This window comes from Poecile atricapillus, chromosome 27 (genome assembly GCF_030490865.1).
Source record: "Poecile atricapillus isolate bPoeAtr1 chromosome 27, bPoeAtr1.hap1, whole genome shotgun sequence".
NCBI lineage: Eukaryota > Metazoa > Chordata > Aves > Passeriformes > Paridae > Poecile > Poecile atricapillus.
The window spans coordinates 6,334,267-6,351,771 of record NC_081275.1 but is presented as its reverse complement, the minus strand read 5'-3'; positions in this window follow the sequence as shown (position 1 = coordinate 6,351,771).

Here is a 17,505-nt window from a genome sequence, read left to right as displayed (position 1 = left end):
ACGCCCGCATCCAGAGACGCCAACACGCGGTCCGGTCCAGGAACTCCAGACTGAAAAGGAGCCCCAGTGGTTTGAGGACCTTTTTGGGAGCTAAAGGTTCAAAGGATGGGTTGCCTCCCTCCTCAAAAACATTTTTTGGGTTTTCCTAATTGTTATTATCTTCCTAAGTATGTTTTCATGTTTTAAGAAGCTATTAGCTAACTCTCTAAGAGATGCCTTTTTAATAAGTAAAGAAGGGGGAGTTGTGGGTGAGGAGGAGCCTGCTGAGATCCTAGCTGTCCCCTGGAGGCAAGACACCTTGCACTCAGAGAGAGTCAATGTACCACTCCCAGGGCTCTTTGAGTTAGTTATGTTAAACTGTTGTACCCCATTGGTGTTCCTCCCTGCTGTCCCACCCCAATACATGTAACTCGGGCTCCCCCCACCCCTTTCCTCTCCTATAAATATCCCGGGTTTTCCCCTGTTTGACAGATTAGCTGTTGCTAGCTCCCTTCGCCAAAGCTCTGCCTGAATAAAGGTTTGTGCTTAGCGGAACGCTGGACCAGCTTTCTCGTCCCTGCTTCCTATGTCGCCTGCCCACTGCCACTGAGCTGAGCTGAAATCACTCGACTGCCCGAAGCTGCTCGCACGCGCTTCGGCCCAGCCCTTTTCAGGGCTGTTTCTCTAGAGAAGTCGCGGTGCTCCGGGCTTTCCGTCACCGCGGCAGGATCTGATTCCCCCAACATGTCCTTACTAGCAGATTTCATTGCAGCTGATGTAAAACTGACATCCCAGTGTTGCAGATATGGGCAAAAAGGCCACCTGACAGCAAACTGTCCCCACGAGCCCACTCTAATGGAGACATTTCAAGGACAGAGGCATGTAAACATTAATTGTAACTGGTGTTACAGACTGGGGGAAACCAAATCACACAGCCATACAATGCAAATACAAAGTTATACTAACAGATAATCTTTTAAGGACCAGGGAAATGGAAGACCAAGCACGAGGGGAGATGCGTGACGACACAAGCATATTCCCACCTTCTTGTGCAAGCCTATGTGACCAGCTCACAGGAAGAACTAGAGGATCAGCTGGAATGGAAGTTTCCACCTCCATCTCAACAATCATAAACACTTTAAAGGTACATACAGTCCCTCTTGAGGCCCAGGGGCCCATCAGGAGAAGATTGAGTGCACCACTGATCGGAAGATCCAGTTCCACTTTACAAGGTATCTTCATACATCCAAGAGTTATAGATGCTGATTTACATGCCATGGTATCAGCCCTTACCCCACTCATGACTATCCATGCTAAAACCTGAATTGCTAAACCCATCCCTTTTAAGTCTTCTGTCCCAAAAATGGATCTTAAAGTGTGAGGAGACAAGGCTTCAGGTCGACAGGAGAACCCCAGGTACATTGGACCCAGGTCATGTGTGATCAAAGACCTAATATGCTATGTACCATCACAATGCCTCGGACAAAGCCCTTGCAAATAAAAGTCAGTGGGATGATTGACACAGGGGCAGACGTCACTATCATCTCTGCCAACACTTGGCCTTCATCATGGCCCACCACGACTGCGGGATCTGCTGTTGCTGGCCTCAGAGTAGCAGATCTGTGTTGGTCAGAAATATGGAGGGTCAGATAGCCACGATTTGGCCATATATATCACTGCTGCACCACTTAACCTGTGGGGGAGGGATGTTCTATCAGCATGGGAAGTCCAGGTAGGGACAGTTTTTTAACGGGCACCACTCTACTGAAGGACGTAAAATATCCCACGCTAGCCCTAAAACGGCTTACAATTCAGCTTGCGTGGGTACCACAGTGATGTGCGGAATAAACGGACTCTATAACTAGCAGAGTAGTTATAAGAGCAGGTATGAATTTATTCAGCGCTGAGGTGCATGGGGATATCTCCTCCAAAAAGTATGCACACCTTTTTGATTGGGTTTTCCCTTTTTATCCTTACAGACTAGGTTTACACGATACGCCTAATACATATTAATTTCCTAACCCCGCCTGTCTTCACTTCATATTACAATTAGCCCCATGCCCCTTTCAGTCCCTTGGCCATTTTTTGGGACTTCAAATCCGTTTCTTCTGGCTTAGGGTCCAGGAATCTCCTTTATCCTGTGGTGCCTTTGTCTTTGCATCTTGTTTGTTTATTCCAGCTCCTTATCTCATCTTGCAGTCTGACTCTTTTCCCTGTTCTTGTGGATTAGGGTGTCAGGGTATGGTTTTTGTCAGACACCCCTTTTAGTCAAGCATTTCTTCCTAATTCTTAATTTCTTTGTTTCAACAGTGGTCCCTAGAGAAAGGGGAAATTCACACCCTTAAATCCTTAGTAAAAGAACAACTAACTCAAGGGCACATAAAAACCATCCACAAGGCCTTGGGACACTGTGCTGGTTTTGCATTAACTGATATTTGGTAAGGAGGGAAGAAGCCACTCACGGAAATGATTTTTCTGAGAGAAGCTGCTAAGAGCTTCCTCTATGCCTGGCAGAAACCAATAGCTGGCTAGCTCTGAGAATTGACAACTTATTGAACCATGAAGAAGCCAGGTCTCCCTCTGTGAGATTCACATTTTAAAGACAGGCAAGCCTGGGAAATCTTTCTCTTGGCTTCTGGCTTTTTAAGAAGTAACTGGCCAACCTGGCCCTGAGTGGCTTGCACAGCTGGGCCAGACCATCCCCTTGCAGCCGAGATTTTCTGCCCTCTGAAGGGTGGTGAGAGGGCTGCCGAGCACCTCACCAGGGAATTTACTGGGCCCCGTCCTGGCAGGTGGCTGGGGCCCCTTTCCTGCTGGGCCAGATCCCTTCCAGTGGAGCCCACCAGTACTTTTTCTCATGGGACTGCTGGGCCATGCTGGCCAGAGGCTCTATCAGCACTGGGAGTGGCCCCGAGGTTAGGACCAGTTAAGGGCTAGGAGTGGCCACCATCAGCCCAGTCCAAGAGTGGCCACGTAGCTGGGACTGCATGGCCAAAAAAATCAGTGCAACCAGGACAATGGTGTGCAGCTGTTGCTGCCTCAGCATGGCTCGCAATGAACTTTTGTTTGTTTAGCTGCTTTTAGCCAGCTGCAGAGAGAAGGACAAAAGTGGAAATAGCAGCTTTTCTTATTTTAGGTGCTCAACATGAAGAAAAGTGTTGAGTAGAGCTGGCATTGTGTGGTGTTGGTGAACACTATGTGACCAGCAGCGAGAAGCACAGCAAGCAATCTCCTTGATGCACAGCCTCGATGAGACCAAATTTTCAGCGTTGCAGAACTCTATAGAAACTGTTTCAATTGACAAAGCTTGAGAGCAAATGAACCTACGAATACCAATCCTCTCCCAAATCAGGAAAAGGAAAGGGTGAAGACAAGTAAGGAAAATAACATGGGACACTGAGGTCAGTAAAGAAGGAGTCAAATTCTAGTTAGGAGGGAATTGAGGAGATGTCCTGGTCTTGGGCTGAAAATCTCTTTGTAAGGCTATGGTGAAGGTATATTTTTGATGTATCAGACTTCTTTTTTTCCTTGTAATTCATGAAGTGCATGAGGGGATGCAGCATTCACCCGGAGACCATGAGAAAAGGGCAGTCATGCTGGAGCGTGTGGATGCTGAAAAGCTGTAATCCAATGAGAAGCTTGAACAGAGAGAGATGAGAAACTTTGCCCCAGGGATAGAAGAAGAAAAACCTCTGTTTCCAGAAATAAAAAAAGAGTACTCTTTTTTTATGCTAGAACAACTCATCCTTAAAACAGTACCCCATAAATTGACATGGCCCATGAAAGCAACTTTGGGAAAGCTGCAACGTTGAAGAGGAATTTTCACATTGTGAACAGATTTTCCATTCCCGCTGTTGGGGATTGGGTGTCCTTCCTTTAGTTCTGGCTCACCTGTGGAATTTTCACCTATTAGTTGCAGGGAAAACCTGACTGATGGTACTTAGTGGGTGATTGAAAAACACAAAGAGTTTGGGTGGGCCCAGGGGGGAAGAGAGGCAGGAAAAAGGGAGGGTGAGGGCAGCTGGCTGGCTTCTTCAGCTTCAGAGAAGGACACTTTGCTGAGAGCTGCTGCTGTGGACAGAAGGGAATTCACCATCACCCAGATGGAGCTACTGCTTCTTCTTCTCCTTCTTCCTTCTTTGTTGGTGGCCTCGCCCCCCCGTCCTGCTGGGACGTGCCAGTGCCAGCCACCACTGTGAAGCTCCTGATACACCTCAGCCACTGGCCTGGGATCTCTGCTCCTTCTTGTGCTGTTCCAGCTGAATGTTCCTCAGAGCCCTGCAGGAACACCGGGCCTGACCTCCCGAGGGGGTTTGTGAAGCAAAGCCTCTCCTCCAACCTTTCCTGTCTCGGCCAAGAAGGCTGTCACAGGGTCTCTGGTTCTGTTTTGTTGTTAACGCTGTAGTTGTTTCTTTGCCTTGTTATACACACTAGTAAAAAACTGTTATTCCTATCCCCAGATCTCTGCCTGAGAGCCCCTTGATTTCAAAATTATAATAATTTGGAGGGAGGGGAGTCTACAGTTTCATTCCAAGGGAGGCTCCTGCCCTCCCTAGCAGACACCTGTCTTCCAAAACCGAGACACCCAGGTGGCTGATTTACTGTGACACTGAAGCCATGAGAGAACTGTTTTTTGTGGAGAAGTCTCCATGGCATGGCGAGAGAAACTCCTCTCCCTACAAGAACTAATGGAAGACTATTGTAGAGGTGGTAAATGATTGAAAAACCCAAGTTTTGTCTCTACATTGTCAGTGGGAAACAAAGAGGTTGTAGGGAGGGGAGGAAAAGTGTTCTGAAGGTTTTATTCTGGTTCTTATTATTCTTTTAGCTCTGTTAATAAAGCTTTCTTTATAGCTTTTCAGTTTTGAGCCTACTTTACTCCTCCTAATTCATATCTCACAATAAGAAATGAGTAAATTATAGTAGGTGCACTGGCAATTTTAGCCAGTGCTAAACCCACTAAATTATTTAGTGCATTGGCTGGGAAACTCAAATTGGCGAACCTAAACCAGTAGAAACACTCCAGTATTTGTTATAAAAAAGAAGTCTGGTAAATGGAGGTTGCTCCATGACTTGAGAAAAATCAATGCAGTCATGGAAAGCATGGGTGCTTTACAACCTGGTATGCCATTGTCGTGGTTTTAAACCAGTAATTAACAAAAGGGGGAAAAAAAAAATTACTTATTTCTTGCTGTGAGATATGGATTAAAACAAGAGCAAACCAGGCATAAAACTTAAAAGGAATAAAGAAAGTTTATTGACAAACTACAAGAATAAGAACACCAGAATAAACTTCCAGAAAAACCTTTTCATTTCTTACTGCCCACCATTCCTTTGTTCACATGACAACAGAGACAAAAACTTTAGAATTTTGATGGTTTAAACAGTCCCAATTCCTTCTACAGTCTTTTCATCAGTCTCTGTAGAGAAACAGAAGTTTCTTTCTGTTAATTTATGGAGTTTCTCACAGGAAGACTATTTTTGTTATAGTTTTCCATTTCCCTGATATCAGCTGCCGAGAGCTGCTGTTATCAGAGCCCACTCTTCCCATCTCACATCACCCTGAAATGTGTTATGGGTCATAAGTTTAGGGATAGCATTTTTAAGGATAAGTTAGTCAAAGGCAAAAAGTCTTCTTCATCTGTTTCTGTGAGCTTCACTAGAAAACAGTTTTCTCACTGCCTCTCAAGGCTTCAAATCTCCCAGCACTTCACTATACCATAATTACTCTACTTTTTACTCAAATTTACACTTTGAACACTCTATTCCTCCCCATACTCTGTCATGAATTAAAAGAGTTCTTTTCAGGACTTCATTGTCCATCTCCATATTTTTAACAGAAAGATATTTCAGCTTAATTAAAACATCTTCTTAATTATCTACCTTTCTTGAAGCTTCCTTTTTCTTGTCACTGGTAGTTTATAAAGTCTCTTTTCATGTTGATCACTCTCCTTTTCTCTCTCTGGATAAAAAGATTAATCCGCAAGTCTCATCTGGATAAGAAAGAGTTAAAATTCTGCCCAAGCTTTTGTAGATGGTTCGGTGATCTCTGCTGAACAGGAGCTGGAGCTGTCTGTGATGGAAAGTTCTTCATAGCTGCTCTGGAGAGCGTGGTCACCGTCTCTGCTTGCAGCAGGCCCAGAGCCCCTCTCCTTCTTTACTCGGCAGTTTCTGGTAAATTCCATCACAGCAAAACCTGCAGCCAAGCCAGGAACCGGCCTGGCCCGGCTTGGCCCAGGGCAAGCCCCCGCAGGCCCCATCTCCCGGCCGGGAGAACGGCAGGCCCAGCCTGGCCCCCACCCGGCCGCGTGGCCTGGGCAGGGAACCGGAGGCCAGCCGGAGGTCTGCTACCTTTCACAGCCAAGAAACAAAGAGAACAAGAGAGTTCTGGTTGTACACTTTAAGGTGGGGTTCACAAGTTGATCCCACTTTTCAATGGCTAAAACTGCTGTCAATTCTCAGCAATGACCGATATTTGGTCAGAAGAAAATACTCCAGGCAGTCCCCAGCAACTCCAACTTTCCTTAAAGGTAAAGTAACTCCATGACAGCCATCTCCTACAATGATTCCTGCCACCTGGGATACTCTGACTGTGGACATGTAAGATTGTTTTTTTATTATTCCTTTATACCCAGATAATATCCCAAAATTTGCTTTCAGAGTACCATCCATTAATAACGTTGCACCAGTAAAACATTATCAATGGAAAGTTTTGCCACAAAGTATGAAAAACAGCCCCACAATTTATCAATGGTATGTCACAGAGCCAATATCACCAATAAGAGAACAATTTCCAGGGGCGTACTGTTACCATTACATAGATGATATCTTAATAGCAACCCCAACTAAAAAGACCTTTCACAGATTCAGCCAAGCCTGATGCAAACATTAAAAACATTTGGGCTGCAAGTAGCATTGGGAAAAGTGCCAACAGGAATGACCCTGGAAGTACCTTGGACTTAAAATAATGGATTGGACCATACAGCCACAATCAATTCGACTCTCAACAAAAATTCAAATTTAAACAATGCTCTAAAACTTCTGGGTACCATAAACTGGCTCAGACCCTATCTAGGATTGGCCACCTCACAAGTGGTATCCTTATTTAACATCCTAAAAGATAATCCTGATCTGAATTCTCCCAGAAAGTTAACCCCATAGGCAAAAGCTGCTCTTGAAATAGTAGAGCAGGCTATCATAAACAGACATGCCCACCGGATATGCCCAGAGGTGTACATTACTCTATTTATTTTCATAGTCATTTTTCATCCTACTGGGACTATCAGACAGTGGGATTTATTGCTCTGGGGAATCTTGGGGACAAAAGACAGAAAATGCAAGCGTGCAACCAGTGAAATATGGAGGCTGTTCAAAGGGAGGGTACAAAGCATCAGCTAATCAGCTAAGAGATATCCTGTGGAGGGGTAAAAGGCAGGGTTCACAAAATCATCGTCCAATGAAGGAGGTGAGGGGGGGAAATTGGGTCACATGGATAATCAAACATCAAATTTTAGGGGTTTTCTGAAGTGGAATTCCAAGCATGTGGTGGGCCTAATATAGGATTGACAGGAGACTCAGGGTTCTTGCTCCAGCCACTACTGCAAATGCAGCTTCCCTGAAATTTCATGTCTAGTGTGTCTCTTCCAAGCTCAAGATGTGAACAAACAGGTACTCCAGGATTTATTTCCTTTGTACTTTGGGCACCACAGACATGCCGTGAGGAGCTGGAACTCAAGGTCAAATCTAAAAATAGTCCTTCCTACTTTCTCCCACTTGCTGCTCTCATCTTTTGACTATTCCTGACTTTTCCAGTGCTATACTTGCAATGATCCTTTGGGCACCCTAAGTACACATCCAATTCAGGGAATACCAAGTTAGCCCTAGGCTGGGAAACAAAAGACAAGAAGTATTAAAAAATCATCCATTGCCTTGAGGGTGTCCAGGCCTGGGAGTAAGCCCTTCCCACCACCCTCTTGGCCTTTTCCCAATCTGAGTAACTCTGGAAATGTACTTCCAAGCCCCAGTTAGACACACTGGAGTGTGTTCTGCACCACAGTTCGAAGCACCAGGAGTCTGAATATGCTCTGGATGGCAATTAACAACCTCAGTATACCCTACATGCAAAAGCCTCCTCCAAGAGATGAAAACACATGACAGCAGGGGCTGTCCTAGCTGATCCAGCCGTTGTGGCAGCTGCATCCCTGAATGGGGTAATGCATTGGGTCTCACTCTGCTATTGTAAAATATTACAAACCCTGTGGTTCTGGGGTTTAAAAGTTACTTTTAAGTCAACAAAAAGGTTTCTGGCTGGGACAATTTGCTGAATTCACTGCTAGATCCCAAAATCTGTTTCCAAGTACATAAAAACCTACATGAAAAGAACACAAAACTTCCCACATGCATTTTATTGTATTTCCAGCACACATTTCAAGACAGTTCACATCAGAATGAGGTTACTTGGTGCCATCACAGCATTAGAACAGGCACATCAGGAGACTCACCTGGCAATATTCAGTACAGATTCCCTATTCCCTCTTCCCCATTCCCAATCCATCTGCAGCATCTTAATTTCTGACAGACACTCAATTGAATCCCATTAGGAAATGGATTGCTATTTCCAGATACAAATCCCCAGGGTTATTTTTCACTCCCTGCAAACAGCAGGAATGGCTGAGGACAGCTGCTGTCATAGGGAAAAAAAAAAAAGAAGATTGTTATTGTCAGACATCTTTAGTTGTGCGGGCTTTAGTTTCTACCTGCCATCCCTAAGCAGCTCTGCCTTGGTACTGTCCATCTGCTTCAAAATGCCTCCATGGGGTTCAACTCCATCTCTCTGGATGTGCCACATTCCCACTCTGACAGGAAGCACTGACACCACAGCAGGTGAACACATGAACAAGTATGGACAGGGACACACAAAGTCCACCAGGTTTTGCAGCAGAGCTTATTGTGCTTCATGGCTTCATGTTTTTGGTACAGGTTCACTGTAATTTAACCTAATCAAAAACATCTGGCAAGACTTAATAATAATCCAGAGAATCCAGTGAACCACTTGTGTTATCTCAGTCAGCTCAGCTGAGTTTTGTGGGAGAAAAACTGTGTGTTTGAACCTCTATACAACCCTATTCCTGTTTTTTTTGCTTTTGTTTTTCTCCATGACAGTGTGGGAGCTATTGGTTTCTGGCTGCATAAATCCCAGATGGTTTTTGGCTGCAAAAATTCCAGGCAGTATCTGAAAGAAACTTCACAGTTTGGAGCTTCTGGGAAAGACAAATCTGCCTGGATTTAGGCAGCCAGAAAGCAAAACCTTTCCCCAAAACTCTTTTATATATTCCTATAGCTATTTTATATAAATAAAAACATATAAATAAATGTAATATAAATATTAAAAATATATTATAATATACTTTATATAAAATCTATAATAATTATAAATATATATATAATTTATATATACTCATCTATTTAGACTATGTCTACGTGCACTTACTACATAGAATACCTATTTATACTTAGAGATCTATTGGTATGTATCTGTTTAACTTATATTAACACTTATACAAAACATATATTTGGACTGTTTAGACTTGTGTATTTTAAAACTTCAGTGTCGGACTTCTCTGTTTCAAGTTAGGTATCTACTTACATCTCCCTGCTGACACTGAAATGGATGATCTCCTCAAAGAATTACCACAGCATCTGGGACCTGCACCTGGTGCTCCCAAGCTGCTCCTGAGCACTGCACATGCACCAGGGCCAGTTGGGAGGTAGTGGCAGCCACGGAAAGCACCACCAAAGCCCTCTGACTCACAGTACTGTATGTTCCCTACTGGGCAGCAGCATAAATGTAAAAAGCCATGGCAAATGCATAGCCACCGTCAACTCACTGAGCATCCACGCATTTCTTAGCTGCAGTACCGCTTTTAGTCTGCAGGTAACACTACAGAGTCATTAACAATAGTGTACATGCAAAATACCTCGTGGTTATCACCAGGTGGCAGCAGCGATTTAAGTCCCAGCCAAGATATCAGACGGTGTTTCAATGACTCAAAAAAGCTTTGAATACACAGAGTAATTTCTATTATCTTCACAGAGATCATATTTTCTCCTGTTTTCAAGCTCTTTATTATTTAATTTATACATACAAAAGTTATATTTGCATTTTCAAACCCTATATACCTGTATTTAGAATTTCTTACTCTCTAAGATCCTGCATATAAAGCAATAGATATGTGGTTGTATTTGGAAATCAAAATGTTGTTTTTATACCAAAAAAACCCCTCTCTATATAAAAAAGATAAGTTACCATTTTTAACTGCCCTAACTACTACTGCTAAACATTATCTCTGACCACCACCGTAGCCACTGCTCTTAACCACTACCCCTGATCACTACCCTAGCCACTACCCTAACCATTACCTCCCACAACTACACCCAGTTGAGCAGTCCAGTGTCTTGTGGGCAGTTCAGGTGTCCCCCAGGAGTCCAAGGTCAGCTGGAGCCATAGCTCCTGGAAGCTTTCTTCTGGGAGAAGTCCTCATAGTTTCACCGTTCTAGGAGGCAGAATCCCAGTTTCAGCCACAGACACCTGGCCATTCAGTGCAGGTCTTTTCCCAGCAAGAAAAGCCTAATGCCCAAGTGTCTTTGGGGCAGCTGAAATATGGCCCTTTAGAGACCAAGGCCAGTGAGACCCATCAGTCCTGTCAACTTCCATGCCTGAAAGTGGGGTTCCACCTCCTAAAGCTGCAAACATATGAAGATTGCTTCCTGACAGACGCTCCGCAACCAAAAAAGGACTTCTCGGTAAGATTGCAAAACACTATTCTTGGGTTTTAATGCACAAATTCTATTCTTTCATTGTTACTCTCACGTTTCCCTGACCCAAGGGAGTTCAAGTCATGGACAGGACTTCACTCTGCAAGCTAAACTAAGATATTAAAACTAGGCTTTTTAGCAAAACTGCAACCCATGCACAGAGTTTAGCTTTAGACCATTCAATTGGAACTGATACCTGTATTCAAGGCTCATTTCATAACTCACAACATCCTGCTTACACATTCCACACAAGGAGATGTTGCAAGGCTTCCTCCCTCCCCCACATTTTAAAACCAGTATGAATTCTGTGTGCATGATTGCTAGATTATTTAGAGTAATTAAGATTGTGTTATTTCTTGAGGTGTTTTATATCATATTATACTGCTGTAATTTTAGGGTATTATTTGTGATACATTCCTAGTGCTGCCAAAAGCACCTAAAACATATGGTTAGGTGCCCTTTTCAGCATTTCTATTCATATAAATAAATAAATAAATAAATGTGTCCTTCCTATTAACTAGAGAAGATGCACAATCTGGTAGAAGTGTCCTTCTCAAATCATTTGCAATAAACAGTGTATATTCTGAATGTGCATGCCTTCTAGCATTATTCATAAAAGAAAATGATTTCCCAGGATACTCCAACGAAAGTTTGTTCACCAGCAAACTATTTTCTAGATGGTTGATTTGCCACTATGTTGTAAAATACACATGAACACAAAGCCTTTTACTTAGGCTGAAATTGGTTGACAATCACTGGAAGCCTGAAGAACATCATCATGGCTTGAGAAGAAAAGCATACAGAGAGCTGAGGGGAAAGGGTGGGGAAAGAGACAACAGTTAAAAGAACAATCTGAGGAACACTCATAAGCACACTAAAGCATAGAATAATATAGCACAAAGAATACATCAACCCAGTTATAGCCTCTCCTAGGGGTACCAGAATAGCTGACCCATGAGAAGGACGCTCCAGCACTCCCAAACAACCTAAACAAAAATCGGAGGTGTTTTGCTCAAAGTCCTGTGTCAGATAAATTCACAGTTAAGGGTGATGTTGCTTCAATTCATAGGCTAGCTGGTCCTGCCTCTTCTTACTTACAATTTTCAAAAGGAATACGGTAGTTTTCAGAAACACCATTAGTAGCCTTAAAGTAGATTTTATCAAGATTGAATTTACTTTTAACATCCAATATGAGCATTCTGTAAGTGCATATGTACAAAAATCTCTCCTGTCAGCTGTTCTCCCTCTAACCCTGCTTCAGCTCCCCACCCCCCCACCCCTCCCCAAATGTACACAGCATATTTTGTCCCTAATCAGTGGAACAGAGCCATCTCTGTCTTGGAATAAGGGTTGCTCTTCCATGACAGAAATACCATACAGTGTATTTACAGGGGAAATAATTATTAATTTCTATAGATCATTTCACTATTGGCAGCTGTGACTTTAATTACAGAGGCAAATGCAAACAAAACACTTGTTTGTCAAGAGTGAGACAAAATAAATGTTTTGCCCTGAGGATTGATCAGATTCACTATTTTAAGAAAAAGTATTCAATTAGAACAGTAGAGTAGAAAATTGGGGAGGCAAAATCAATTACCCCTCATGAAACATTTCCAGGGTGCTGCCTTTTATTTTGTGATAGTTACAAGTACCATGAAATCTTCACTACCTGAAGGTGGTCAAGATCTCTTGCTGTATCTCCCTGCGAACTGGCACTTCTAGAGGCAGCTCACACCTCTTTTGTGATCTGTTTCAGGAAAGCTTAACACCATCTAATTCTGCACCTGGCTTCCCACTGTGCTAGGATTTTCCTTAGAGATCTTCCATCTAGGAATGCAGAAAATTAATTCCTTGTTTTTCACATCAGTGATTATTATCTACATTATAGTTGAATTCGATTAAAAAAGAAACAGCCACCTCCTTCCAAAAACCATACACATGCACCTTCTCCCAATTCTGGATTTTACATCTGTAGTTTCAATTGCATCATCACTTTATTCCTTTTAATTGATGCTTGGTAGTTGTCATTGCTCTTGTCTAATCAGTATCTGACATTTGCGTTCTTCCTGATCTTCACTAATATTCAGTGGGCCAGACCTGTATCTCTGATGCCTTTTAGTCATTTAATGTAAGAGAGGTCAATAAAACACAGGGTTAAATATCTACCCAGCCATGAGACAGGTTATTATTACTGCAACATGGCCTGAGTGTAGTCATTTCTACCATCCTTCTGCAGTTCAGCACAAAGCAGTCACCAAGAAAGGAAGCACTGATTTGGGATTTACATACAGGCACAGCACAAACTTACAGATTCAGGCTTCCCTCCTGGACTGCATCACCTTTATTTTTAAAGACTTACAGAATTCTGAGACTGAGTATTGCGGTGCATTCTTGTTCATTATATTTGATTCACTTAGCTTCTGTATTGTTAAGCTGTACCCCCTCCTTGTTAATACTTTAATCCCAGTTGTGCACCCCTACCCCAGCTGCCAATCCACCCTGATACCTGCCCCTCGTTCCTGAATGTTCCCTGTTCTCCTTCCCATTAAGTTGTCAATCCTCCCTTGTGCCAGCCCCCTGCCTGGACCGCCCCCTTTGGAATTTCCCTATTCCTCCAAGCCCCATTGGCCCATGTGCCCCATTCTCTTCCCCTTCTATTTCCCATTGGTTTATGCCTTATGTAACCCCGCCTTGTGCTCCTCCCCTAAGTCTTCCCTATTGGTTTATTATTTGCGTCTCCCCCATATATAAATTGCTGTACCCTTTTTCTTTAGTCTTTTGTCCCTGGAACCTTGCAGAGAATAAATCCTTTTTTGGAAGCCACATGGAAAACCTCTCCCTCATCCTTGCTCCTGCCCTTGACGCTGGACAGCCAGTGCTGTAGAGCATAAGCCCTAAGCTGCCCTGCTTTCCAGGAGCAGCCCACTATTGGATCAGTGTCAGGAGCTGGCTGGGGAAAAATCCAGCACCACGTCAACCAAGTGTCCTGGGGTGACTTGCCCTAAACCACAACACCAAGCTACATGCTGATTGTCAGAAAAAGAGTAAAAAAAGTGGCAAAAATACAGAATTTCTAGTTACCTTCTAGTTAAAGGGCTACAAGGTTACAGGATCACATCACCACTGCTTTCCTGTGAGTGTTACAGCACTTTACCAGTTCTCTTTTGTTGTTCAGCTCTTTTTACTGGGAATCACAAAGAAATGAGGCTTATAAGGACTTTTTTGACAGTGCTGATTTACATGAGTAGGGATACATCCCTTTCAGGTTCTCTGGCCCATGCTAACAAGTCACCAACTCTCTTCAGTAGTTTTGGCAGCAATGAATTAGGGCATCTTAATTAAACTAAGGGTGGAAATGAGGGTTTTGATGAGGTCTTTTGCCAGCACTTGTTCATATGATAAGCATCCCAATCCATGCAAAAGCTTTTCTTGGCTTGGTGAATATAATTTCCATCTTGAGAGATCCCTCATTATTCTGCTCATTTCAGGCATACACACAGAAAGAGTTAAGATCCATTTGTGGTGCTGGCATTTGTGACCAAGTCAGAGGGTCAACACTATGGTGTGTCAAATTAGAACCCATTTCCCCTCTCTTAGCTTGTTACAAGCTAAACAGCATGAAACAAGCAAAACAGTGCATGAAACTGTCCCGTTAATTTGCAGTCAAACTCTGCATAGAACTGTGTTCTGTACCTTGCAAAGCTCTCTGGAATGACATTTTTGATATTTTTAAACCCATAGAATATATTTTCACTGGAGCATTAGGGCTGTAGTTGAGCTGCTCAAAAAAAATTCACAGCAACTGATCAAGTGGCTGTTTGTGGTTTGAAGTCTTTCATCAGTCATCCTGAAACTACAGGGATAGTGACTTCCTGTCCTGACTGTCGAGGTTGGGAGGGATTTTAATCAGAACCTAGCCTATGAGATGCTGGATTTTTATGAATCTTTTCTAGTCTTGTCACTTTGAGATGCCCAGTTTAAAATACCACTGTGATAAGAATAATTATTTTATTTTATTTTTATTGCTGTTATATGTACACCTTTAAAATTAGTGGGTTTTTGGGCTTAGCTATGCCTGAACATCATTAAAAACAAGACAGAATCTCTCAAAAAAACCCCAAAGAACTAAGCAACCACATCATTTTCTCCTGAGAAACCCCTGATTCATAATAAAAAGTGAAGTAACACTTTGAGATGAAGCACATAAGCCACCTGTCTGTGGTGTATTAGGTCTTGGCAGTGCCACAAATTCTCACTTGAAATCTCATTTTGACTGTCTATTATAATAATATTAAAAACCTTCTATTTGCCATTCAGAAAGCTCAATGCACTGCCAGTGCCAGCTAAACTCAGCAAAGAATTTAACACTCCCAAAAATTGGGCAAAAGAAGAGAGATTAATTTGAGATATCCCCAGTACAAAGCCAGTATCAGCTGGTCACGGTTTTCTTAAGGTCTGTGTAGAGTCTAAGATATAGAAATACTCTGTTCTAGATGTGGTTCATCTTAAGTAGCAAAAGATAACTTAAACTGGTTATAGGAACCTCACTGTGGAAAATACAATCTTTTTAACACATAATGAGGTAATCCAGAAATACCTCTGAAATGCTGGGTTCAGGTGTGAGATACCAAGTAACAGGTGAGAGGACTAGGTGTAGAACCTGGTCTGTTGGGTAGGACTCTTACAGCAGTATGGTGAAATCAGAAAGCACTTTGGACTTGACTAGCATAAGAGATCTGATAGCCAGGATGCCTTGGCAGGAGCAAATAGAGCTTTGAAGATTGCAAGAAGACTGAATCAAGCCTGGCGACGGGGAGAAGATTGAATCAATGTTGAAATACACATGTATGTCTGTATGTTTGTATGATGTTTAACCCAACCATTGTAGTAAAATATTACTAGCTTTCCTAGAATGATATATAAGCTTATGTAGTCCACAGTAAAATCGGATTCTGATCACCGAGTCAGCTGTCCCTGTCTCTCCTCATTGCCTATACAGCAGCAGGACAGAATTATAGCCAGAATGAATCTGGTTTCTGAGCAGACCAATTATTAGTTAATGCCTCAGCATTACATGGTCAAATGTGCTCTAAATTAGTCCAAGTCCCTCTCCTGTAACACAAGCCCAGTTCATACATGTAGTACACTTACTGCAAGCAGGAGAAACAGGACAAAATGCTAAATATTTTGATTTGCCACAATTTTCCTAAAAGAATCAGGAATTTAAATGACAGCTTTAGTGTCAAATGATGCAATGTTGCAGCCAGAGATTACAGATGGCCTGGCTGAAAACTCTTCTGAGGAGGCTGAGGGCAGGACTTCCCAGGGCTGGGAGCAAAGGGATTTCGGCACAGTTATAATCCAAAGTTTGAGTGGTATTATTTAATAATGAAATCATTATTAAATCCATAAAAATATCTGAGGGTCTGGTAGTCTTTCCCCATGTATAAAGTTAATTCCAAAAGCCAACATATCTTAAAAAAAAAAAATCATAAAAATGTACAACTTTAGATTCATCTTAGTACCAGATGTTTAAATTAAACAAATCTTTTAAGTAAGAAGTAAATATGGGTAAAATTTAATGGCAAACCAGTCGTGTCTGTTTACAAGTCATTTTGATATTGAAAGTAATCCAAAGCTTTACCATATCTTAAGTATTTCCGCACTTGTCCTGTTTTTCAGGCATTTCCATACTTTATTTTCTTACAAAGCATTCTCTTCACTTTTTGTAGCTATATTAAATTGTATGTCTAATCAGTGTTAAAATGGTAACCCTTTATTAATCTTGGCTGCCTTTCTCCAGGTGCTCAAGACAGCCTAAAACAGAGGAAAATGAAAGTTAGCTTTGTTGCTTAGAACTCCAAAAGGTATTAAATTATTACAAAATTCTTGTTTAATTGTTCCTATTAAATAGGAACAATCTCATGAATAGTTGAGAGTGATGTTAGATATAAATGAAACATATTAAACATCAAGAAGAGGAAGAAAAAAAATTCAGGAAATGCAAATTTCAGAAATTAGGAAAGTTTACATGATATGAAATGTGAAATAAAGATATTTAATTGAAGTTCTCCACAAAAATAATAAATAATGACAAGAAAAAAAACCAAAAAACCCACAGCATACAAGTTCTGGCTGTTGGGCTTTAGCTCTTTAATCCTTTAAAAGTTTTAAAAGTGTTGCAGTAGAATTCAATTGGTTATGTGTTTTATGTACTGGCCATCCTCTGATTATTCGTTTCAATAGGACGGGAAATTGCCTGTACCAGCACTTACGAGCTTTTTCTGGAACATCTAGAAAGAATGTTGGCATCTCCTTAAAGACTTTTTTCATTTAATAAGGCTTTTGTTCTCATCTAATTCTAACAAAGTCACTGTGTTTTCTTTCCTTTGAGCTAATCTGGAAATTCTACATGCCCACCCTGTTTTCCAGAGCATTGCTAACAGTAAGGCACTGACATATGCAAACCAGGGCCAGGAGCTGGATTACTTTTTAAGGTGCAATGACAAATTAAGAAAATTTCTTACATTTCTTACATTTTCTGTAAGAAAATGCTCTGCTTTTACTTGAAAGATGATTTTGGATTCTGTGCATTAAAAAAAAAGTAATCGTCAATCCTGCAGTACATCTTAGCCAAATCAATACCTGCCCTGGAACATTTTTTGTGAACAAGGGGGTTCTTAATTGAATCAATGAGAAGTAAAGAAAAAA